Source organism: Amia ocellicauda, unplaced genomic scaffold (genome assembly GCF_036373705.1).
Source record: "Amia ocellicauda isolate fAmiCal2 unplaced genomic scaffold, fAmiCal2.hap1 HAP1_SCAFFOLD_116, whole genome shotgun sequence".
Taxonomy (NCBI): Eukaryota; Metazoa; Chordata; class Actinopteri; order Amiiformes; family Amiidae; genus Amia; species Amia ocellicauda.
Window position 1 is genome coordinate 1 of NW_027102681.1, and position 24,501 is coordinate 24,501.

Consider the following 24,501-nt stretch of genomic DNA (forward strand, 5'->3'; position numbering starts at 1 on the left):
AGATGCAAAAGCTTACAGCACCTGGTATTCCCAGGCGGTCTCCCATCCAAGTACTGACCAGGCCCGAGCCTGCTTAGCTTCCGAGATCGGACGAGATCGGGCGTATTCAGGCTAGTATGGCCGTAAGCCAGGGAGGCTGTCCCTGACGCTCTACTTAAAGGGAAGGCAATATCCGTTTCTGCCGTTCATACTTACAGTTGAACTGTCTCTCTACTCTAAAGCCCGGGACACACCAGCGCGCCGCAGACAGTCCCTGATAACACGCCACGTTGTGGCAACATTGTGGCAACGTTGTGCGTTAGCTGGGGTGCCACACCAGACCGGAACTATATATTACAAAACGAACACATTCTCTTGATAAAACAGCTGTAATTGAGTGCCTGACACGCCAGTCAAGCGCAATCTTGAGAAGGTGTGCATTTCAGTAAGGATTTCAATTGACATGCAGTATGAAACTGAAAGGAGGTTGCATCACTATGATGCATAACATTGCATGTATTGTATTTTCAAGTGTGTGCATTCATCCTGTTGTCATTTTGTTTTGAAAGCAGAAGAATCATTCAACAGGTTGCTGAGACAAATGTAAACCAGTAAAACATATGAAGAGAAACAAACCTTGAATATAAGTTCAGTTGTTTAAACATTTGACAAACTATGGTGAGGGGGTAAGAAAACACACAAATCCAGCAGCTCCTGTATTTCAATACACCAGAACCCAATATTATTGGCGAGTCGGGTAGTCCATCATCACAGTTCGAGGGCAGGCATCATTTCAGTAATTTCATCCCGTTGCATTCACATCCGTGCCTTGAATGAGATTGAATGTGATCTTTGCTCTCAAGTATGTTCCCAAGTTTTACACTTTCGTGCTTTGCATGAATGGGAATGGAACCGTGTGTGTTGAATGAGGCTCCTTGTGAGCACTGAACTTTGTCCGGTGGAGTTCCTTTTTGTGTTGCTGTAATTGTGTCATTTCTCGATGAGAAAGATTAGGCAACATTTAGTCTTTTCTAGCCATGATGCTCAATTTATTTATGAATGTACCTTAGTTACTAGGGACCGTTTACGTTGGAGAACAAGATCTATTGTATGCCTGTGTATTTGGGGAAGTCAAATCTGAAATAATGATGAAATTGCGTGTATCCAAAGTTAAAACTCGTGATTTGTCGCCCTCTGGTGTGTAAAAGATGCAAAAGCTTACAGCACCTGGTATTCCCAGGCGGTCTCCCATCCAAGTACTGACCAGGCCCGAGCCTGCTTAGCTTCCGAGATCGGACGAGATCGGGCGTATTCAGGCTAGTATGGCCGTAAGCCAGGGAGGCTGTCCCTGACGCTCTACTTAAAGGGAAGGCAATATCCGTTTCTGCCGTTCATACTTACAGTTGAACTGTCTCTCTACTCTAAAGCCCGGGACACACCAGCGCGCCGCAGACAGTCCCTGATAACACGCCACGTTGTGGCAACATTGTGGCAACGTTGTGCGTTAGCTGGGGTGCCACACCAGACCGGAACTATATATTACAAAACGAACACATTCTCTTGATAAAACAGCTGTAATTGAGTGCCTGACACGCCAGTCAAGCGCAATCTTGAGAAGGTGTGCATTTCAGTAAGGATTTCAATTGACATGCAGTATGAAACTGAAAGGAGGTTGCATCACTATGATGCATAACATTGCATGTATTGTATTTTCAAGTGTGTGCATTCATCCTGTTGTCATTTTGTTTTGAAAGCAGAAGAATCATTCAACAGGTTGCTGAGACAAATGTAAACCAGTAAAACATATGAAGAGAAACAAACCTTGAATATAAGTTCAGTTGTTTAAACATTTGACAAACTATGGTGAGGGGGTAAGAAAACACACAAATCCAGCAGCTCCTGTATTTCAATACACCAGAACCCAATATTATTGGCGAGTCGGGTAGTCCATCATCACAGTTCGAGGGCAGGCATCATTTCAGTAATTTCATCCCGTTGCATTCACATCCGTGCCTTGAATGAGATTGAATGTGATCTTTGCTCTCAAGTATGTTCCCAAGTTTTACACTTTCGTGCTTTGCATGAATGGGAATGGAACCGTGTGTGTTGAATGAGGCTCCTTGTGAGCACTGAACTCTGTCCGGTGGAGTTCCTTTTTGTGTTGCTGTAATTGTGTCATTTCTCGATGAGAAAGATTAGGCAACATTTAGTCACTTCTAGCCATGATGCTCAATTTATTTACGAATGTACCCTAGTTACTAGGGACCGTTATCGTTGGAGAACAAGATCTATTGTATGCCTGTGTATTTGGGGAAGTCAAATCTGAAATAATGATGAAATTGCGTGTATCCAAAGTTAAAACTCGTGATTTGTCGCCCTCTGGTGTGTAAAAGATGCAAAAGCTTACAGCACCTGGTTTTCCCAGGTGGTCTCCCATCCAAGTACTGACCAGGCCCGAGCCTGCTTAGCTTCCGAGATCGGACGAGATCGGGCGTATTCAGGCTAGTATGGCCGTAAGCCAGGGAGGCTGTCCCTGACGCTCTACTTAAAGGGAAGGCAATATCCGTTTCTGCCGCTCATACTTGCAGTTGAACTGTCTCTCTACTCTAAAGTCCGGGACACACCAGCGCGCCGCAGACAGTCCCTGCTAACACGAAACGTTGTGGCAACGTTGTGCGTTAGCTGGGGTGCCACACCAGACCGGAACTATATATTACAAAACGAACACATTGTCTTGATAAAACAGCTGTAATTGAGTGCCTGACACGCCAGTCAAGCGCAATCTTGAGAAGGTGTGCATTTCAGTAAGGATTTCAATTGACATGCAGTATGAAACTGAAAGGAGGTTGCATCACTATGATGCATAACATTGCATGTATTGTATTTTCAAGTGTGTGCATTCATCCTGTTGTCATTTTGTTTTGAAAGCAGAAGAATCATTCAACAGGTTGCTGAGACAAATGTAAACCAGTAAAACATATGAAGAGAAACAAACCTTGAATATAAGTTCAGTTGTTTAAACATTTGACAAACTATGGTGAGGGGGTAAGAAAACACACAAATCCAGCAGCTCCTGTATTTCAATACACCAGAACCCAATATTATTGGCGAGTCGGGTAGTCCATCATCACAGTTCGAGGGCAGGCATCATTTCAGTAATTTCATCCCGTTGCATTCACATCCGTGCCTTGAATGAGATTGAATGTGATCTTTGCTCTCAAGTATGTTCCCAAGTTTTACACTTTCGTGCTTTGCATGAATGGGAATGGAACCGTGTGTGTTGAATGAGGCTCCTTGTGAGCACTGAACTTTGTCCGGTGGAGTTCCTTTTTGTGTTGCTGTAATTGTGTAATTTCTCGATGAGAAAGATTAGGCAACATTTAGTCACTTCTAGCCATGATGCTCAATTTATTTACGAATGTACCCTAGTTACTAGGGACCGTTTACGTTGGAGAACAAGATCTATTGTATGCCTGTGTATTTGGGGAAGTCAAATCTGAAATAATGATGAAATTGCGTGTATCCAAAGTTAAAACTCGTGATTTGTCGCCCTCTGGTGTGTAAAAGATGCAAAAGCTTACAGCACCTGGTATTCCCAGGCGGTCTCCCATCCAAGTACTGACCAGGCCCGAGCCTGCTTAGCTTCCGAGATCGGACGAGATCGGGCGTATTCAGGCTAGTATGGCCGTAAGCCAGGGAGGCTGTCCCTGACGCTCTACTTAAAGGGAAGGCAATATCCGTTTCTGCCGCTCATACTTGCAGTTGAACTGTCTCTCTACTCTAAAGTCCGGGACACACCAGCGCGCCGCAGACAGTCCCTGCTAACACGAAACGTTGTGGCAACGTTGTGCGTTAGCTGGGGTGCCACACCAGACCGGAACTATATATTACAAAACGAACACATTGTCTTGATAAAACAGCTGTAATTGAGTGCCTGACACGCCAGTCAAGCGCAATCTTGAGAAGGTGTGCATTTCAGTAAGGATTTCAATTGACATGCAGTATGAAACTGAAAGGAGGTTGCATCACTATGATGCATAACATTGCATGTATTGTATTTTCAAGTGTGTGCATTCATCCTGTTGTCATTTTGTTTTGAAAGTAGAAGAATCATTTTTGCTGAGGTTGCTGAGACAAATGTAAACCAGTAAAACATATGAAGAGAAACAAACCTTGAATATAAGTTCAGTTGTTTAAACATTTGACAAACTATGGTGAGGGGGTAAGAAAACACACAAATCCAGCAGCTCCTGTATTTCAATACACCAGAACCCAATATTATTGGCGAGTCGGGTAGTCCATCATCACAGTTCGAGGGCAGGCATCATTTCAGTAATTTCATCCCGTTGCATTCACATCCGTGCCTTGAATGAGATTGAATGTGATCTTTGCTCTCAAGTATGTTCCCAAGTTTTACACTTTCGTGCTTTGCATGAATGGGAATGGAACCGTGTGTGTTGAATGAGGCTCCTTGTGAGCACTGAACTTTGTCCGGTGGAGTTCCTTTTTGTGTTGCTGTAATTGTGTCATTTCTCGATGAGAAAGATTAGGCAACATTTAGTCACTTCTAGCCATGATGCTCAATTTATTTATGAATGTACCCTAGTTACTAGGGACCGTTTACGTTGGAGAACAAGATCTATTGTATGCCTGTGTATTTGGGGAAGTCAAATCTGAAATAATGATGAAATTGCGTGTATCCAAAGTTAAAACTCGTGATTTGTCGCCCTCTGGTGTGTAAAAGATGCAAAAGCTTACAGCACCTGGTATTCCCAGGCGGTCTCCCATCCAAGTACTGACCAGGCCCGAGCCTGCTTAGCTTCCGAGATCGGACGAGATCGGGCGTATTCAGGCTAGTATGGCCGTAAGCCAGAAAGGCTGTCCCTGACGCTCTACTTAAAGGGAAGGCAATATCCGTTTCTGCCGTTCATACTTACAGTTGAACTGTCTCTCTACTCTAAAGCCCGGGACACAGCAGCGCGCCGCAGATAGTCCCTGCTAACACGCCACGTTGTGGCAACATTGTGGCAACGTTGTGCGTTAGCTGGGGTGCCACACCAGACCGGAACTATATATTACAAAACGAACACATTGTCTTGATAAAACAACTGTAATTGAGTGCCTGACACGCCAGTCAAGCGCAATCTTGAGAAGGTGTGCATTTCAGTAAGGATTTCAATTGACATGCAGTATGAAACTGAAAGGAGGTTGCATCACTATGATGCATAACATTGCATGTATTGTATTTTCAAGTGTGTGCATTCATCCTGTTGTCATTTTGTTTTGAAAGCAGAAGAATCATTCAACAGGTTGCTGAGACAAATGTAAACCAGTAAAACATATGAAGAGAAACAAACCTTGAATATAAGTTCAGTTGTTTAAACATTTGACAAACTATGGTGAGGGGGTAAGAAAACACACAAATCCAGCAGCTCCTGTATTTCAATACACCAGAACCCAATATTATTGGCGAGTCGGGTAGTCCATCATCACAGTTCGAGGGCAGGCATCATTTCAGTAATTTCATCCCGTTGCATTCACATCCGTGCCTTGAATGAGATTGAATGTGATCTTTGCTCTCAAGTATGTTCCCAAGTTTTACACTTTCGTGCTTTGCATGAATGGGAATGGAACCGTGTGTGTTGAATGAGGCTCCTTGTGAGCACTGAACTTTGTCCGGTGGAGTTCCTTTTTGTGTTGCTGTAATTGTGTCATTTCTCGATGAGAAAGATTAGGCAACATTTAGTCACTTCTAGCCATGATGCTCAATTTATTTACGAATGTACCCTAGTTACTAGGGACCGTTTACGTTGGAGAACAAGATCTATTGTATGCCTGTGTATTTGGGGAAGTCAAATCTGAAATAATGATGAAATTGCGTGTATCCAAAGTTAAAACTCGTGATTTGTCGCCCTCTGGTGTGTAAAAGATGCAAAAGCTTACAGCACCTGGTATTCCCAGGCGGTCTCCCATCCAAGTACTGACCAGGCCCGAGCCTGCTTAGCTTCCGAGATCGGACGAGATCGGGCGTATTCAGGCTAGTATGGCCGTAAGCCAGGGAGGCTGTCCCTGACGCTCTACTTAAAGGGAAGGCAATATCCGTTTCTGCCGCTCATACTTGCAGTTGAACTGTCTCTCTACTCTAAAGTCCGGGACACACCAGCGCGCCGCAGACAGTCCCTGCTAACACGAAACGTTGTGGCAACGTTGTGCGTTAGCTGGGGTGCCACACCAGACCGGAACTATATATTACAAAACGAACACATTGTCTTGATAAAACAGCTGTAATTGAGTGCCTGACACGCCAGTCAAGCGCAATCTTGAGAAGGTGTGCATTTCAGTAAGGATTTCAATTGACATGCAGTATGAAACTGAAAGGAGGTTGCATCACTATGATGCATAACATTGCATGTATTGTATTTTCAAGTGTGTGCATTCATCCTGTTGTCATTTTGTTTTGAAAGTAGAAGAATCATTTTTGCTGAGGTTGCTGAGACAAATGTAAACCAGTAAAACATATGAAGAGAAACAAACCTTGAATATAAGTTCAGTTGTTTAAACATTTGACAAACTATGGTGAGGGGGTAAGAAAACACACAAATCCAGCAGCTCCTGTACTTCAATACACCAGAACCCAATATTATTGGCGAGTCGGGTAGTCCATCATCACAGTTCGAGGGCAGGCATAATTTCAGTAATTTCATCCCGTTGCATTCACATCCGTGCCTTGAATGAGATTGAATGTGATCTTTGCTCTCAAGTATGTTCCCAAGTTTTACACTTTCGTGCTTTGCATGAATGGGAATGGAACCGTATGTGTTGAATGAAGCTCCTTGTGAGCACTGAACTTTGTCCGGTGGAGTTCCTTTTTGTGTTGCTGTAATTGTGTCATTTCTCGATGAGAAAGATTAGGCAACATTTAGTCACTTCTAGCCATGATGCTCAATTTATTTACGAATGTACCCTAGTTACTAGGGACCGTTTACGTTGGAGAACAAGATCTATTGTATGCCTGTGTATTTGGGGAAGTCAAATCTGAAATAATGATGAAATTGCGTGTATCCAAAGTTAAAACTCGTGATTTGTCGCCCTCTGGTGTGTAAAAGATGCAAAAGCTTACAGCACCTGGTATTTCCAGGCAGTCTCCCATCCAAGTACTGACCAGGCCCAAGCCTGCTTAGCTTCCGAGATCGGACGAGATCGGGCGTATTCAGGCTAGTATGGCCGTAAGCCAGGGAGGCTGTCCCTGACGCTCTACTTAAAGGGAAGGCAATATCCGTTTCTGCCGTTCATACTTACAGTTGAACTGTCTCTCTACTCTAAAGCCCGGGACACACCAGCGCGCCGCAGACAGTCCCTGCTAACACGCCACGTTGTGGCAACATTGTGGCAACGTTGTGCGTTAGCTGGGGTGCCACACCAGACCGGAACTATATATTACAAAACGAACACATTGTCTTGATAAAACAGCTGTAATTGAGTGCCTGACACGCCAGTCAAGCGCAATCTTGAGAAGGTGTGCATTTCAGTAAGGATTTAAATTGACATGCAGTATGAAACTGAAAGGAGGTTGCATCACTATGATGCATAACATTGCATGTATTGTATTTTCAAGTGTGTGCATTCATCCTGTTGTCATTTTGTTTTGAAAGCAGAAGAATCATTCAACAGGTTGCTGAGACAAATGTAAACCAGTAAAACATATGAAGAGAAACAAACCTTGAATATAAGTTCAGTTGTTTAAACATTTGACAAACTATGGTGAGGGGGTAAGAAAACACACAAATCCAGCAGCTCCTGTATTTCAATACACCAGAACCCAATATTATTGGCGAGTCGGGTAGTCCATCATCACAGTTCGAGGGCAGGCATCATTTCAGTAATTTCATCTTGTTGCATTCACATCCGTGCCTTGAATGAGATTGAATGTGATCTTTGCTCTCAAGTATGTTCCCAAGTTTTACACTTTCGTGCTTTGCATGAATGGGAATGGAACCGTGTGTGTTGAATGAGGCTCCTTGTGAGCACTGAACTTTGTCCGGTGGAGTTCCTTTTTGTGTTGCTGTAATTCTGTCATTTCTCGATGAGAAAGATTAGGCAACATTTAGTCACTTCTAGCCATGATGCTCAATTTATTTATGAATGTACCCTAGTTACTAGGGACCGTTTACATTGGAGAACAAGATCTATTGTATGCCTGTGTATTTGGGGAAGTCAAATCTGAAATAATGATGAAATTGCGTGTATCCAAAGTTAAAACTCGTGATATGTCGCCCTCTGGTGTGTAAAAGATGCAAAAGCTTACAGCACCTGGTATTCCCAGGCGGTCTCCCATCCAAGTACTGACCAGGCCCGAGCCTGCTTAGCTTCCGAGATCGGACGAGATCGGGCGTATTCAGGCTAGTATGGCCGTAAGCTAGGAATGCTGTCCCTGACGCTCTACTTAAAGGGAAGGCAATATCCGTTTCTGCCGTTCATACTTACAGTTGAACTGTCTCTCTACTCTAAAGCCCGGGACACACCAGCGCGCCGCAGACAGTCCCTGCTAACACGCCACGTTGTGGCAACATTGTGGCAACGTTGTGCGTTAGCTGGGGTGCCACACCAGACCGGAACTATATATTACAAAACGAACACATTGTCTTGATAAAACAGCTGTAATTGAGTGCCTGACACGCCAGTCAAGCGCAATCTTGAGAAGGTGTGCATTTCAGTAAGGATTTCAATTGACATGCAGTATGAAACTGAAAGGAGGTTGCATCACTATGATGCATAACATTGCATGTATTGTTTTTACAAGTGTGTGCATTCATCCTGTTGTCATTTTGTTTTGAAAGCAGAAGAATCATTCAACAGGTTGCTGAGACAAATGTAAACCAGTAAAACATATGAAGAGAAACAAACCTTGAATATAAGTTCAGTTGTTTAAACATTTGACAAACTATGGTGAGGGGGTAAGAAAACACACAAATCCAGCAGCTCCTGTATTTCAATACACCAGAACCCAATATTATTGGCGAGTCGGGTAGTCCATCATCACAGTTCGAGGGCAGGCATCATTTCAGTAATTTCATCCCGTTGCATTCACATCCGTGCCTTGAATGAGATTGAATGTGATCTTTGCTCTCAAGTATGTTCCCAAGTTTTACACTTTCGTGCTTTGCATGAATGGGAATGGAACCGTGTGTGTTGAATGAGGCTCCTTGTGAGCACTGAACTTTGTCCGGTGGAGTTCCTTTTTGTGTTGCTGTAATTGTGTCATTTCTCGATGAGAAAGATTAGGCAACATTTAGTCACTTCTAGCCATGATGCTCAATTTATTTACGAATGTACCCTAGTTACTAGGGACCGTTTACATTGGAGAACAAGATCTATTGTATGCCTGTGTATTTGGGGAAGTCAAATCTGAAATAATGATGAAATTGCGTGTATCCAAAGTTAAAACTCGTGATTTGTCGCCCTCTGGTGTGTAAAAGATGCAAAAGCTTACAGCACCTGGTATTCCCAGGCGGTCTCCCATCCAAGTACTGACCAGGCCCGAGCCTGCTTAGTTTCCGAGATCGGACGAGATCGGGCGTATTCAGGCTAGTATGGCCGTAAGCCAGGGAGGCTGTCCCTGACGCTCTACTTAAAGGGAAGGCAATATCCGTTTCTGCCGCTCATACTTACAGTTGAACTGTCTCTCTACTCTAAAGTCCGGGACACACCAGCACGCCGCAGACAGTCCCTGCTAACACGAAACGTTGTGGCAACGTTGTGCGTTAGCTGGGGTGCCACACCAGACCTATGTATTACAAAACGAACACATTGTCTTGATAAAACAGCTGTAATTGAGTGCCTGACACGCCATTCAAGCGCAATCTTGAGAAGGTGTGCATTTCAGTAAGGATTTCAATTGACATGCAGTATGAAACTGAAAGGAGGTTGCATCACTATGATGCATAACATTGCATGTATTGTATTTTCAAGTGTGTGCATTCATCCTGTTGTCATTTTGTTTTGAAAGCAGAAGAATCATTCAACAGGTTGCTGAGACAAATGTAAACCAGTAAAACATATGAAGAGAAACAAACCTTGAATATAAGTTCAGTTGTTTAAACATTTGACAAACTATGGTGAGGGGGTAAGAAAACACACAAATCCAGCAGCTCCTGTATTTCAATACACCAGAACCCAATATTATTGGCGAGTCGGGTAGTCCATCATCACAGTTCGAGGGCAGGCATCATTTCAGTAATTTCATCCCGTTGCATTCACATCCGTGCCTTGAATGAGATTGAATGTGATCTTTGCTCTCAAGTATGTTCCCAAGTTTTACACTTTCGTGCTTTGCATGAATGGGAATGGAACCGTGTGTGTTGAATGAGGCTCCTTGTGAGCACTGAACTTTGTCCGGTGGAGTTCCTTTTTGTGTTGCTGTAATTGTGTCATTTCTCGATGAGAAAGATTAGGCAACATTTAGTCACTTCTAGCCATGATGCTCAATTTATTTACGAATGTACCCTAGTTACTAGGGACCGTTTACGTTGGAGAACAAGATCTATTGTATGCCTGTGTATTTGGGGAAGTCAAATCTGAAATAATGATGAAATTGCGTGTATCCAAAGTTAAAACTCGTGATTTGTCGCCCTCTGGTGTGTAAAAGATGCAAAAGCTTACAGCACCTGGTATTCCCAGGCGGTCTCCCATCCAAGTACTGACCAGGCCCGAGCCTGCTTGGCTTCCGAGATCGGACGAGATCGGGCGTATTCAGGCTAGTATGGCCGTAAGCCAGGGAGGCTGTCCCTGACGCTCTACTTAAAGGGAAGGCAATATCCGTTTCTGCCGTTCATACTTACAGTTGAACTGTCTCTCTACTCTAAAGCCCGGGACACACCAGCGCGCCGCAGACAGTCCCTGCTAACACGCCACGTTGTGGCAACATTGTGGCAACGTTGTGCGTTAGCTGGGGTGCCACACCAGACCGGAACTATATTTTACAAAACGAACACATTGTCTTGATAAAACAGCTGTAATTGAGTGCCTGACACGCCAGTCAAGCGCAATCTTGAGAAGGTGTGCATTTCAGTAAGGATTTCAATTGACATGCAGTATGAAACTGAAAGGAGGTTGCATCACTATGATGCATAACATTGCATGTATTGTATTTTCAAGTGTGTGCATTCATCCTGTTGTCATTTTGTTTTGAAAGCAGAAGAATCATTCAACAGGTTGCTGAGACAAATGTAAACCAGTAAAACATATGAAGAGAAACAAACCTTGAATATAAGTTCAGTTGTTTAAACATTTGACAAACTATGGTGAGGGGGTAAGAAATGACACAAATCCAGCAGCTCCTGTATTTCAATACACCAGAAGCCAATATTATTGGCGAGTCGGGTAGTCCATCATCACAGTTCGAGGGCAGGCATCATTTCAGTAATTTCATCCCGTTGCATTCACATCCGTGCCTTGAATGAGATTGAATGTGATCTTTGCTCTCAAGTATGTTCCCAAGTTTTACACTTTCGTGCTTTGCATGAATGGGAATGGAACCGTGTGTGTTGAATGAGGCTCCTTGTGAGCACTGAACTTTGTCCGGTGGAGTTCCTTTTTGTGTTGCTGTAATTGTGTAATTTCTCGATGAGAAAGATTAGGCAACATTTAGTCACTTCTAGCCATGATGCTCAATTTATTTACGAATGTACCCTAGTTACTAGGGACCGTTTACGTTGGAGAACAAGATCTATTGTATGCCTGTGTATTTGGGGAAGTCAAATCTGAAATAATGATGAAATTGCGAGTATCCAAAGTTAAAACTCGTGATTTGTCGCCCTCTGGTGTGTAAAAGATGCAAAAGCTTACAGCACCTGGTATTCACAGGCGGTCTCCCATCCAAGTACTGACCAGGCCCGAGCCTGCTTAGCTTCCGAGATCGGACGAGATCGGGCGTATTCAGGCTAGTATGGCCGAAAGCCAGGGAGGCTGTCCCTGACGCTCTACTTAAAGGGAAGGCAATATCCGTTTCTGCCGCTCATACTTGCAGTTGAACTGTCTCTCTACTCTAAAGTCCGGGACACACCAGCGCGCCGCAGACAGTCCCTGCTAACACGAAACGTTGTGGCAACGTTGTGCGTTAGCTGGGGTGCCACACCAGACCGGAACTATATATTACAAAACGAACACATTGTCTTGATAAAACAGCTGTAATTGAGTGCCTGACACGCCAGTCAAGCGCAATCTTGAGAAGGTGTGCATTTCAGTAAGGATTTCAATTGACATGCAGTATGAAACTGAAAGGAGGTTGCATCACTATGATGCATAACATTGCATGTATTGTATTTTCAAGTGTGTGCATTCATCCTGTTGTCATTTTGTTTTGAAAGTAGAAGAATCATTTTTGCTGAGGTTGCTGAGACAAATGTAAACCAGTAAAACATATGAAGAGAAACAAACCTTGAATATAAGTTCAGTTGTTTAAACATTTGACAAACTATGGTGAGGGGGTAAGAAAACACACAAATCCAGCAGCTCCTGTATTTCAATACACCAGAACCCAATATTATTGGCGAGTCGGGTAGTCCATCATCACAGTTCGAGGGCAGGCATCATTTCAGTAATTTCATCCCGTTGCATTCACATCCGTGCCTTGAATGAGATTGAATGTGATCTTTGCTCTCAAGTATGTTCCCAAGTTTTACACTTTCGTGCTTTGCATGAATGGGAATGGAACCGTGTGTGTTGAATGAGGCTCCTTGTGAGCACTGAACTTTGTCCGGTGGAGTTCCTTTTTGTGTTGCTGTAATTGTGTCATTTCTCGATGAGAAAGATTAGGCAACATTTAGTCACTTCTAGCCATGATGCTCAATTTATTTATGAATGTACCCTAGTTACTAGGGACCGTTTACGTTGGAGAACAAGATCTATTGTATGCCTGTGTATTTGTGGAAGTCAAATCTGAAATAATGATGAAATTGCGTGTATCCAAAGTTAAAACTCGTGATTTGTCGCCCTCTGGTGTGTAAAAGATGCAAAAGCTTACAGCACCTGGTATTCCCAGGCGGTCTCCTATCCAAGTACTGACCAGGCCCGAGCCTGCTTAGCTTCCGAGATCGGACGAGATCGGGCGTATTCAGGCTAGTATGGCCGTAAGCCAGAAAGGCTGTCCCTGACGCTCTACTTAAAGGGAAGGCAATATCCGTTTCTGCCGTTCATACTTACAGTTGAACTGTCTCTCTACTCTAAAGCCCGGGACACAGCAGCGCGCCGCAGATAGTCCCTGCTAACACGCCACGTTGTGGCAACATTGTGGCAACGTTGTGCGTTAGCTGGGGTGCCACACCAGACCGGAACTATATATTACAAAACGAACACATTGTCTTGATAAAACAGCTGTAATTGAGTGCCTGACACGCCAGTCAAGCGCAATCTTGAGAAGGTGTGCATTTCAGTAAGGATTTCAATTGACATGCAGTATGAAACTGAAAGGAGGTTGCATCACTATGATGCATAACATTGCATGTATTGTATTTTCAAGTGTGTGCATTCATCCTGTTGTCATTTTGTTTTGAAAGCAGAAGAATCATTCAACAGGTTGCTGAGACAAATGTAAACCAGTAAAACATATGAAGAGAAACAAACCTTGAATATAAGTTCAGTTGTTTAAACATTTGAAAAACTATGGTGAGGGGGTAAGAAAACACACAAATCCAGCAGCTCCTGTATTTCAATACACCAGAACCCAATATTATTGGCGAGTCGGGTAGTCCATCATCACAGTTCGAGGGCAGGCATCATTTCAGTAATTTCATCCCGTTGCATTCACATCCGTGCCTTGAATGAGATTGAATGTGATCTTTGCTCTCAAGTATTGTCCCAAGTTTTACACTTTCGTGCTTTGCATGAATGGGAATGGAACCGTGTGTGTTGAATGAGGCTCCTTGTGAGCACTGAACTTTGTCCGGTGGAGTTCCTTTTTGTGTTGCTGTAATTGTGTCATTTCTCGATGAGAAAGATTAGGCAACATTTAGTCACTTCTAGCCATGATGCTCAATTTATTTACGAATGTACACTAGTTACTAGGGACCGTTTACGTTGGAGAACAAGATCTATTGTATGCCTGTGTATTTGGGGAAGTCAAATCTGAAATAATGATGAAATTGCGTGTATCCAAAGTTAAAACTCGTGATTTGTCGCCCTCTGGTGTGTAAAAGATGCAAAAGCTTACAGCACCTGGTATTCCCAGGCGGTCTCCCATCCAAGTACTGACCAGGCCCGAGCCTGCTTAGCTTCCGAGATCGGATGAGATCGGGCGTATTCAGGCTAGTATGGCCGTAAGCCAGAGAGGCTGTCCCTGACGCTCTACTTAAAGGGAAGGCAATATCCGTTTCTGCCGCTCATACTTGCAATTGAACTGTCTCTCTACTCTAAAGTCCGGGACACACCAGCGCGCCGCAGACAGTCCCTGCTAACACGAAACGTTGTGGCAACGTTGTGCGTTAGCTGGGGTGCCACACCAGACCGGAACTATATATTACAAAACGAACACATTGTCTTGATAAAACAGCTGTAATTGAGTGCCTGACACGCCAGTCAAGCGCAATCTTGAGAAGGTGTGCATTTCAGTAAGGATTTCAATTGACATGCAGTATGAAACTGAAAGGAGGTTGCATCACTATGATGCATAACATTGCATGTATTGTATTTTCAAGTGTGTGCATTCATCCTGTTGTCATTTTGTTTTGAAAGCAGAAGAATCATTCAACAGGTTGCTGAGACAAATGTAAACCAGTAAAACATATGAAGAGAAACAAACCTTGAATATAAGTTCAGTTGTTTAAACATTTGACAAACTATGGTGAGGGGGTAAGAAAACACACAAATCCAGCAGCTCCTGTACTTCAATACACCAGAACCCAATATTATTGGCGAGTCGGGTAGTCCATCATCACAGTTCGAGGGCAGGCATAATTTCAGTAATTTCATCCCGTTGCATTCACATCCGTGCCTTGAATGAGATTGAATGTGATCTTTGCTCTCAAGTATGTTCCCAAGTTTTACACTTTCGTGCTTTGCATGAATGGGAATGGAACCGTATGTGTTGAATGAAGCTCCTTGTGAGCACTGAACTTTGTCCGGTGGAGTTCCTTTTTGTGTTGCTGTAATTGTGTCATTTCTCGATGAGAAAGATTAGGCAACATTTAGTCACTTCTAGCCATGATGCTCAATTTATTTACGAATGTACCCTAGTTACTAGGGACCGTTTACGTTGGAGAACAAGATCTATTGTATGCCTGTGTATTTGGGGAAGTCAAATCTGAAATAATGATGAAATTGCGTGTATCCAAAGTTAAAACTCGTGATTTGTCGCCCTCTGGTGTGTAAAAGATGCAAAAGCTTACAGCACCTGGTATTTCCAGGCAGTCTCCCATCCAAGTACTGACCAGGCCCAAGCCTGCTTAGCTTCCGAGATCGGACGAGATCGGGCGTATTCAGGCTAGTATGGCCGTAAGCCAGGGACGCTGTCCCTGACGCTCTACTTAAAGGGAAGGCAATATCCGTTTCTGCCGTTCATACTTACAGTTGAACTGTCTCTCTACTCTAAAGCCCGGGACACACCAGCGCGCCGCAGACAGTCCCTGCTAACACGCCACGTTGTGGCAACATTGTGGCAACGTTGTGCGTTAGCTGGGGTGCCACACCAGACCGGAACTATATATTACAAAACGAACACATTGTCTTGATAAAACAGCTGTAATTGAGTGCCTGACACGCCAGTCAAGCGCAATCTTGAGAAGGTGTGCATTTCAGTAAGGATTTAAATTGACATGCAGTATGAAACTGAAAGGAGGTTGCATCACTATGATGCATAACATTGCATGTATTGTATTTTCAAGTGTGTGCATTCATCCTGTTGTCATTTTGTTTTGAAAGCAGAAGAATCATTCAACAGGTTGCTGAGACAAATGTAAACCAGTAAAACATATGAAGAGAAACAAACCTTGAATATAAGTTCAGTTGTTTAAACATTTGACAAACTATGGTGAGGGGGTAAGAAAACACACAAATCCAGCAGCTCCTGTATTTCAATACACCAGAACCCAATATTATTGGCGAGTCGGGTAGTCCATCATCACAGTTCGAGGGCAGGCATCATTTCAGTAATTTCATCTTGTTGCATTCACATCCGTGCCTTGAATGAGATTGAATGTGATCTTTGCTCTCAAGTATGTTCCCAAGTTTTACACTTTCGTGCTTTGTATGAATGGGAATGGAACCGTGTGTGTTGAATGAGGCTCCTTGTGAGCACTGAACTTTGTCCGGTGGAGTTCCTTTTTGTGTTGCTGTAATTCTGTCATTTCTCGATGAGAAAGATTAGGCAACATTTAGTCACTTCTAGCCATGATGCTCAATTTATTTATGAATGTACCCTAGTTACTAGGGACCGTTTACATTGGAGAACAAGATCTATTGTATGCCTGTGTATTTGGGGAAGTCAAATCTGAAATAATGATGAAATTGCGTGTATCCAAAGTTAAAACTCGTGATATGTCGCCCTCTGGTGTGTAAAAGATGCAAAAGCTTACAGCACCTGGTATTCCCAGGCGGTCTCCCATCCAAGTACTGACCAGGCCCGAGCCTGCTTAGCTTCCGAGATCGGACGAGATCGGGCGTATTCAGGCTAGTATGGCCGTAAGCTAGGAATGCTGTCCCTGACGCTCTACTTAAAGGGAAGGCAATATCCGTTTCTGCCGTTCATACTTACAGTTGAACTGTCTCTCTACTCTAAAGCCCGGGACACACCAGCGCGCCGCAGACAGTCCCTGCTAACACGCCACGTTGTGGCAACATTGTGGCAACGTTGTGCGTTAGCTGGGGTGCCACACCAGACCGGAACTATATATTACAAAACGAACACATTGTCTTGATAAAACAGCTGTAATTGAGTGCCTGACACGCCAGTCAAGCGCAATCTTGAGAAGGTGTGCATTTCAGTAAGGATTTCAATTGACATGCAGTATGAAACTGAAAGGAGGTTGCATCACTATGATGCATAACATTGCATGTATTGTTTTTACAAGTGTGTGCATTCATCCTGTTGTCATTTTGTTTTGAAAGCAGAAGAATCATTCAACAGGTTGCTGAGACAAATGTAAACCAGTAAAACATATGAAGAGAAACAAACCTTGAATATAAGTTCAGTTGTTTAAACATTTGACAAACTATGGTGAGGGGGTAAGAAAACACACAAATCCAGCAGCTCCTGTATTTCAATACACCAGAACCCAATATTATTGGCGAGTCGGGTAGTCCATCATCACAGTTCGAGGGCAGGCATCATTTCAGTAATTTCATCCCGTTGCATTCACATCCGTGCCTTGAATGAGATTGAATGTGATCTTTGCTCTCAAGTATGTTCCCAAGTTTTACACTTTCGTGCTTTGCATGAATGGGAATGGAACCGTGTGTGTTGAATGAGGCTCCTTGTGAGCACTGAACTTTGTCCGGTGGAGTTCCTTTTTGTGTTGCTGTAATTGTGTCATTTCTCGATGAGAAAGATTAGGCAACATTTAGTCACTTCTAGCCATGATGCTCAATTTATTTACGAATGTACCCTAGTTACTAGGGACCGTTTACATTGGAGAACAAGATCTATTGTATGCCTGTGTATTTGGGGAAGTCAAATCTGAAATAATGATGAAATTGCGTGTATCCAAAGTTAAAACTCGTGATTTGTCGCCCTCTGGTGTGTAAAAGATGCAAAAGCTTACAGCACCTGGTATTCCCAGGCGGTCTCCCATCCAAGTACTGACCAGGCCCGAGCCTGCTTAGTTTCCGAGATCGGACGAGATCGGGCGTATTCAGGCTAGTATGGCCGTAAGCCAGGGAGGCTGTCCCTGACGCTCTACTTAAAGGGAAGGCAATATCCGTTTCTGCCGCTCATACTTGCAGTTGAACTGTCTCTCTACTCTAAAGTCCGGGACACACCAGCACGCCGCAGACAGTCCCTGCTAACACGAAACGTTGTGGCAACGTTGTGCGTTAGCTGGGGTGCCACACCAGACCTATGTATTACAAAACGAACACATTGTCTTGATAAAACAGCTGTAATTGAGTGCCTGACACGCCATTCAAGCGCAATCTTGAGAAGGTGTGCATTTCAGTAAGGATTTCAATTGACATGCAGTATGAAACTGAAAGGAGGTTGCATCACTATGATGCATAACATTGCATGTATTGTATTTTCAAGTGTGTGCATTCATCCTGTTGTCATTTTGTTTTGAAAGCAGAAGAATCATTCAACAGGTTGCTGAGACAAATGTAAACCAGTAAAACATATGAAGAGAAACAAACCTTGAATATAAGTTCAGTTGTTTAAACATTTGACAAACTATGGTGAGGGGGTAAGAAAACACACAAATCCAGCAGCTCCTGTATTTCAATACACCAGAACCCAATATTATTGGCGAGTCGGGTAGTCCATCATCACAGTTCGAGGGCAGGCATCATTTCAGTAATTTCATCCCGTTGCATTCACATCCGTGCCTTGAATGAGATTGAATGTGATCTTTGCTCTCAAGTATGTTCCCAAGTTTTACACTTTCGTGCTTTGCATGAATGGGAATGGAACCGTGTGTGTTGAATGAGGCTCCTTGTGAGCACTGAACTTTGTCCGGTGGAGTTCCTTTTTGTGTTGCTGTAATTGTGTCATTTCTCGATGAGAAAGATTAGGCAACATTTAGTCACTTCTAGCCATGATGCTCAATTTATTTACGAATGTACCCTAGTTACTAGGGACCGTTTACGTTGGAGAACAAGATCTATTGTATGCCTGTGTATTTGGGGAAGTCAAATCTGAAATAATGATGAAATTGCGTGTATCCAAAGTTAAAACTCGTGATTTGTCGCCCTCTGGTGTGTAAAAGATGCAAAAGCTTACAGCACCTGGTATTCCCAGGCGGTCTCCCATCCAAGTACTGACCAGGCCCGAGCCTGCTTGGCTTCCGAGATCGGACGAGATCGGGCGTATTCAGGCTAGTATGGCCGTAAGCCAGGGAGGCTGTCCCTGACGCTCTACTTAAAGGGAAGGCAATATCCGTTTCTGCCGTTCATACTTACAGTTGAACTGTCTCTCTACTCTAAAGCCCGGGACACACCAGCGCGCCGCAGACAGTCTCTGCTAACACGCCACGTTGTGGCAACATTGTGGCAACGTTGTGCGTTAGCTGGGGTGCCACACCAGACCGGAACTATATTTTACAAAACGAACACATTGTCTTGATAAAACAGCTGTAATTGAGTGCCTGACACGCCAGTCAAGCGCAATCTTGAGAAGGTGTGCATTTCAGTAAGGATTTCAATTGACATGCAGTATGAAACTGAAAGGAGGTTGCATCACTATGATGCATAACATTGCATGTATTGTATTTTCAAGTGTGTGCATTCATCCTGTTGTCATTTTGTTTTGAAAGCAGAAGAATCATTCAACAGGTTGCTGAGACAAATGTAAACCAGTAAAACATATGAAGAGAAACAAACCTTGAATATAAGTTCAGTTGTTTAAACATTTGACAAACTATGGTGAGGGGGTAAGAAATGACACAAATCCAGCAGCTCCTGTATTTCAATACACCAGAAGCCAATATTATTGGCGAGTCGGGTAGTCCATCATCACAGTTCGAGGGCAGGCATCATTTCAGTAATTTCATCCCGTTGCATTCACATCCGTGCCTTGAATGAGATTGAATGTGATCTTTGCTCTCAAGTATGTTCCCAAGTTTTACACTTTCGTGCTTTGCATGAATGGGAATGGAACCGTGTGTGTTGAATGAGGCTCCTTGTGAGCACTGAACTTTGTCCGGTGGAGTTCCTTTTTGTGTTGCTGTAATTGTGTAATTTCTCGATGAGAAAGATTAGGCAACATTTAGTCACTTCTAGCCATGATGCTCAATTTATTTACGAATGTACCCTAGTTACTAGGGACCGTTTACGTTGGAGAACAAGATCTATTGTATGCCTGTGTATTTGGGGAAGTCAAATCTGAAATAATGATGAAATTGCGAGTATCCAAAGTTAAAACTCGTGATTTGTCGCCCTCTGGTGTGTAAAAGATGCAAAAGCTTACAGCACCTGGTATTCCCAGGCGGTCTCCCATCCAAGTACTGACCAGGCCCGAGCCTGCTTAGCTTCCGAGATCGGACGAGATCGGGCGTATTCAGGCTAGTATGGCCGTAAGCCAGGGAGGCTGTCCCTGACGCTCTACTTAAAGGGAAGGCAATATCCGTTTCTGCCGCTCATACTTGCAGTTGAACTGTCTCTCTACTCTAAAGTCCGGGACACACCAGCGCGCCGCAGACAGTCCCTGCTAACACGAAACGTTGTGGCAACGTTGTGCGTTAGCTGGGGTGCCACACCAGACCGGAACTATATATTACAAAACGAACACATTGTCTTGATAAAACAGCTGTAATTGAGTGCCTGACACGCCAGTCAAGCGCAATCTTGAGAAGGTGTGCATTTCAGTAAGGATTTCAATTGACATGCAGTATGAAACTGAAAGGAGGTTGCATCACTATGATGCATAACATTGCATGTATTGTATTTTCAAGTGTGTGCATTCATCCTGTTGTCATTTTGTTTTGAAAGTAGAAGAATCATTTTTGCTGAGGTTGCTGAGACAAATGTAAACCAGTAAAACATATGAAGAGAAACAAACCTTGAATATAAGGTCAGTTGTTTAAACATTTGACAAACTATGGTGAGGGGGTAAGAAAACACACAAATCCAGCAGCTCCTGTATTTCAATACACCAGAACCCAATATTATTGGCGAGTCGGGTAGTCCATCATCACAGTTCGAGGGCAGGCATCATTTCAGTAATTTCATCCCGTTGCATTCACATCCGTGCCTTGAATGAGATTGAATGTGATCTTTGCTCTCAAGTATGTTCCCAAGTTTTACACTTTCGTGCTTTGCATGAATGGGAATGGAACCGTGTGTGTTGAATGAGGCTCCTTGTGAGCACTGAACTTTGTCCGGTGGAGTTCCTTTTTGTGTTGCTGTAATTGTGTCATTTCTCGATGAGAAAGATTAGGCAACATTTAGTCACTTCTAGCCATGATGCTCAATTTATTTATGAATGTACCCTAGTTACTAGGGACCGTTTACGTTGGAGAACAAGATCTATTGTATGCCTGTGTATTTGGGGAAGTCAAATCTGAAATAATGATGAAATTGCGTGTATCCAAAGTTAAAACTCGTGATTTGTCGCCCTCTGGTGTGTAAAAGATGCAAAAGCTTACAGCACCTGGTATTCCCAGGCGGTCTCCCATCCAAGTACTGACCAGGCCCGAGCCTGCTTAGCTTCCGAGATCGGACGAGATCGGGCGTATTCAGGCTAGTATGGCCGTAAGCCAGGGAGGCTGTCCCTGACGCTCTACTTAAAGGGAAGGCAATATCCGTTTCTGCCGTTCATACTTACAGTTGAACTGTCTCTCTACTCTAAAGCCCGGGACACACCAGCGCGCCGCAGACAGTCCCTGATAACACGCCACGTTGTGGCAACATTGTGGCAACGTTGTGCGTTAGCTGGGGTGCCACACCAGACCGGAACTATATATTACAAAACGAACACATTCTCTTGATAAAACAGCTGTAATTGAGTGCCTGACACGCCAGTCAAGCGCAATCTTGAGAAGGTGTGCATTTCAGTAAGGATTTCAATTGACATGCAGTATGAAACTGAAAGGAGGTTGCATCACTATGATGCATTACATTGCATGTATTGTATTTTCAAGTGTGTGCATTCATCCTGTTGTCATTTTGTTTTGAAAGCAGAAGAATCATTCAACAGGTTGCTGAGACAAATGTAAACCAGTAAAACATATGAAGAGAAACAAACCTTGAATATAAGTTCAGTTGTTTAAACATTTGACAAACTATGGTGAGGGGGTAAGAAAACACACAAATCCAGCAGCTCCTGTATTTCAATACACCAGAACCCAATATTATTGGCGAGTCGGGTAGTCCATCATCACAGTTCGAGGGCAGGCATCATTTCAGTAATTTCATCCCGTTGCATTCACATCCGTGCCTTGAATGAGATTGAATGTGATCTTTGCTCTCAAGTATGTTCCCAAGTTTTACACTTTCGTGCTTTGCATGAATGGGAATGGAACCGTGTGTGTTGAATGAGGCTCCTTGTGAGCACTGAACTCTGTCCGGTGGAGTTCCTTTTTGTGTTGCTGTAATTGTGTCATTTCTCGATGAGAAAGATTAGGCAACATTTAGTCACTTCTAGCCATGATGCTCAATTTATTTACGAATGTACCCTAGTTACTAGGGACCGTTTACGTTGGAGAACAAGATCTATTGTATGCCTGTGTATTTGGGGAAGTCAAATCTGAAATAATGATGAAATTGCGTGTATCCAAAGTTAAAACTCGTGATTTGTCGCCCTCTGGTGTGTAAAAGATGCAAAAGCTTACAGCACCTGGTTTTCCCAGGTGGTCTCCCATCCAAGTACTGACCAGGCCCGAGCCTGCTTAGCTTCCGAGATCGGACGAGATCGGGCGTATTCAGGCTAGTATGGCCGTAAGCCAGGGAGGCTGTCCCTGACGCTCTACTTAAAGGGAAGGCAATATCCGTTTCTGCCGCTCATACTTGCAGTTGAACTGTCTCTCTACTCTAAAGTCCGGGACACACCAGCGCGCCGCAGACAGTCCCTGCTAACACGAAACGTTGTGGCAACGTTGTACGTTAGCTGGGGTGCCACACCAGACCGGAACTATATATTACAAAACGAACACATTGTCTTGATAAAACAGCTGTAATTGAGTGCCTGACACGCCAGTCAAGCGCAATCTTGAGAAGGTGTGCATTTCAGTAAGGATTTCAATTGACATGCAGTATGAAACTGAAAGGAGGTTGCATCACTATGATGCATAACATTGCATGTATTGTATTTTCAAGTGTGTGCATTCATCCTGTTGTCATTTTGTTTTGAAAGCAGAAGAATCATTCAACAGGTTGCTGAGACAAATGTAAACCAGTAAAACATATGAAGAGAAACAAACCTTGAATATAAGTTCAGTTGTTTAAACATTTGACAAACTATGGTGAGGGGGTAAGAAAACACACAAATCCAGCAGCTCCTGTATTTCAATACACCAGAACCCAATATTATTGGCGAGTCGGGTAGTCCATCATCACAGTTCGAGGGCAGGCATCATTTCAGTAATTTCATCCCGTTGCATTCACATCCGTGCCTTGAATGAGATTGAATGTGATCTTTGCTCTCAAGTATGTTCCCAAGTTTTACACTTTCGTGCTTTGCATGAATGGGAATGGAACCGTGTGTGTTGAATGAGGCTCCTTGTGAGCACTGAACTTTGTCCGGTGGAGTTCCTTTTTGTGTTGCTGTAATTGTGTAATTTCTCGATGAGAAAGATTAGGCAACATTTAGTCACTTCTAGCCATGATGCTCAATTTATTTACGAATGTACCCTAGTTACTAGGGACCGTTTACGTTGGAGAACAAGATCTATTGTATGCCTGTGTATTTGGGGAAGTCAAATCTGAAATAATGATGAAATTGCGTGTATCCAAAGTTAAAACTCGTGATTTGTCGCCCTCTGGTGTGTAAAAGATGCAAAAGCTTACAGCACCTGGTATTCCCAGGCGGTCTCCCATCCAAGTACTGACCAGGCCCGAGCCTGCTTAGCTTCCGAGATCGGACGAGATCGGGCGTATTCAGGCTAGTATGGCCGTAAGCCAGGGAGGCTGTCCCTGACGCTCTACTTAAAGGGAAGGCAATATCCGTTTCTGCCGCTCATACTTGCAGTTGAACTGTCTCTCTACTCTAAAGTCCGGGACACACCAGCGCGCCGCAGACAGTCCCTGCTAACACGAAACGTTGTGGCAACGTTGTGCGTTAGCTGGGGTGCCACACCAGACCGGAACTATATATTACAAAACGAACACATTGTCTTGATAAAACAGCTGTAATTGAGTGCCTGACACGCCAGTCAAGCGCAATCTTGAGAAGGTGTGCATTTCAGTAAGGATTTCAATTGACATGCAGTATGAAACTGAAAGGAGGTTGCATCACTATGATGCATAACATTGCATGTATTGTATTTTCAAGTGTGTGCATTCATCCTGTTGTCATTTTGTTTTGAAAGTAGAAGAATCATTTTTGCTGAGGTTGCTGAGACAAATGTAAACCAGTAAAACATATGAAGAGAAACAAACCTTGAATATAAGTTCAGTTGTTTAAACATTTGACAAACTATGGTGAGGGGGTAAGAAAACACACAAATCCAGCAGCTCCTGTATTTCAATACACCAGAACCCAATATTATTGGCGAGTCGGGTAGTCCATCATCACAGTTCGAGGGCAGGCATCATTTCAGTAATTTCATCCCGTTGCATTCACATCCGTGCCTTGAATGAGATTGAATGTGATCTTTGCTCTCAAGTATGTTCCCAAGTTTTACACTTTCGTGCTTTGCATGAATGGGAATGGAACCGTGTGTGTTGAAT

At 43.5% G+C, this 24,501-nt stretch overlaps 21 non-coding genes across 21 annotated transcripts; all 21 read right to left on the minus strand.

Moving 5' to 3' along the window:
• Window positions 1-9: 9 nt before the first annotated feature.
• LOC136721369 (5S ribosomal RNA) lies at window positions 10-128 on the minus strand. Its single transcript, XR_010805926.1, has one exon. It is a non-coding gene; the product is annotated as a 5S ribosomal RNA (ribosomal RNA).
• Window positions 129-1,194: 1,066 nt separating this feature from the next.
• On the minus strand, window positions 1,195-1,313 carry LOC136721381 (5S ribosomal RNA). The gene has a single exon (XR_010805937.1). It is a non-coding gene; the product is annotated as a 5S ribosomal RNA (ribosomal RNA).
• A 1,066-nt stretch (window positions 1,314-2,379) lies between these two features.
• On the minus strand, window positions 2,380-2,498 carry LOC136721583 (5S ribosomal RNA). The gene has a single exon (XR_010806104.1). It is a non-coding gene; the product is annotated as a 5S ribosomal RNA (ribosomal RNA).
• A 1,055-nt stretch (window positions 2,499-3,553) lies between these two features.
• LOC136721393 (5S ribosomal RNA) lies at window positions 3,554-3,672 on the minus strand. The gene has a single exon (XR_010805948.1). It is a non-coding gene; the product is annotated as a 5S ribosomal RNA (ribosomal RNA).
• Window positions 3,673-4,730: 1,058 nt separating this feature from the next.
• Window positions 4,731-4,849, minus strand: LOC136721405 (5S ribosomal RNA). Its single transcript, XR_010805959.1, has one exon. It is a non-coding gene; the product is annotated as a 5S ribosomal RNA (ribosomal RNA).
• Window positions 4,850-5,915: 1,066 nt separating this feature from the next.
• Window positions 5,916-6,034, minus strand: LOC136721417 (5S ribosomal RNA). The gene has a single exon (XR_010805970.1). It is a non-coding gene; the product is annotated as a 5S ribosomal RNA (ribosomal RNA).
• Window positions 6,035-7,092: 1,058 nt separating this feature from the next.
• Window positions 7,093-7,211, minus strand: LOC136721472 (5S ribosomal RNA). The gene has a single exon (XR_010806019.1). It is a non-coding gene; the product is annotated as a 5S ribosomal RNA (ribosomal RNA).
• Window positions 7,212-8,277: 1,066 nt separating this feature from the next.
• Window positions 8,278-8,396, minus strand: LOC136721430 (5S ribosomal RNA). The gene has a single exon (XR_010805981.1). It is a non-coding gene; the product is annotated as a 5S ribosomal RNA (ribosomal RNA).
• Window positions 8,397-9,462: 1,066 nt separating this feature from the next.
• LOC136721437 (5S ribosomal RNA) lies at window positions 9,463-9,581 on the minus strand. The gene has a single exon (XR_010805987.1). It is a non-coding gene; the product is annotated as a 5S ribosomal RNA (ribosomal RNA).
• Window positions 9,582-10,631: 1,050 nt separating this feature from the next.
• On the minus strand, window positions 10,632-10,750 carry LOC136721394 (5S ribosomal RNA). Its single transcript, XR_010805949.1, has one exon. It is a non-coding gene; the product is annotated as a 5S ribosomal RNA (ribosomal RNA).
• A 1,066-nt stretch (window positions 10,751-11,816) lies between these two features.
• Window positions 11,817-11,935, minus strand: LOC136721462 (5S ribosomal RNA). Its single transcript, XR_010806010.1, has one exon. It is a non-coding gene; the product is annotated as a 5S ribosomal RNA (ribosomal RNA).
• Window positions 11,936-12,993: 1,058 nt separating this feature from the next.
• LOC136721432 (5S ribosomal RNA) lies at window positions 12,994-13,112 on the minus strand. The gene has a single exon (XR_010805983.1). It is a non-coding gene; the product is annotated as a 5S ribosomal RNA (ribosomal RNA).
• Window positions 13,113-14,178: 1,066 nt separating this feature from the next.
• Window positions 14,179-14,297, minus strand: LOC136721362 (5S ribosomal RNA). The gene has a single exon (XR_010805920.1). It is a non-coding gene; the product is annotated as a 5S ribosomal RNA (ribosomal RNA).
• A 1,055-nt stretch (window positions 14,298-15,352) lies between these two features.
• LOC136721473 (5S ribosomal RNA) lies at window positions 15,353-15,471 on the minus strand. The gene has a single exon (XR_010806020.1). It is a non-coding gene; the product is annotated as a 5S ribosomal RNA (ribosomal RNA).
• Window positions 15,472-16,537: 1,066 nt separating this feature from the next.
• LOC136721442 (5S ribosomal RNA) lies at window positions 16,538-16,656 on the minus strand. The gene has a single exon (XR_010805992.1). It is a non-coding gene; the product is annotated as a 5S ribosomal RNA (ribosomal RNA).
• Window positions 16,657-17,722: 1,066 nt separating this feature from the next.
• LOC136721438 (5S ribosomal RNA) lies at window positions 17,723-17,841 on the minus strand. Its single transcript, XR_010805988.1, has one exon. It is a non-coding gene; the product is annotated as a 5S ribosomal RNA (ribosomal RNA).
• A 1,050-nt stretch (window positions 17,842-18,891) lies between these two features.
• Window positions 18,892-19,010, minus strand: LOC136721395 (5S ribosomal RNA). Its single transcript, XR_010805950.1, has one exon. It is a non-coding gene; the product is annotated as a 5S ribosomal RNA (ribosomal RNA).
• A 1,066-nt stretch (window positions 19,011-20,076) lies between these two features.
• Window positions 20,077-20,195, minus strand: LOC136721454 (5S ribosomal RNA). The gene has a single exon (XR_010806003.1). It is a non-coding gene; the product is annotated as a 5S ribosomal RNA (ribosomal RNA).
• Window positions 20,196-21,253: 1,058 nt separating this feature from the next.
• On the minus strand, window positions 21,254-21,372 carry LOC136721466 (5S ribosomal RNA). Its single transcript, XR_010806014.1, has one exon. It is a non-coding gene; the product is annotated as a 5S ribosomal RNA (ribosomal RNA).
• Window positions 21,373-22,438: 1,066 nt separating this feature from the next.
• On the minus strand, window positions 22,439-22,557 carry LOC136721363 (5S ribosomal RNA). The gene has a single exon (XR_010805921.1). It is a non-coding gene; the product is annotated as a 5S ribosomal RNA (ribosomal RNA).
• A 1,055-nt stretch (window positions 22,558-23,612) lies between these two features.
• On the minus strand, window positions 23,613-23,731 carry LOC136721478 (5S ribosomal RNA). Its single transcript, XR_010806025.1, has one exon. It is a non-coding gene; the product is annotated as a 5S ribosomal RNA (ribosomal RNA).
• Between the last annotated feature and the right edge of the window lie 770 nt (window positions 23,732-24,501).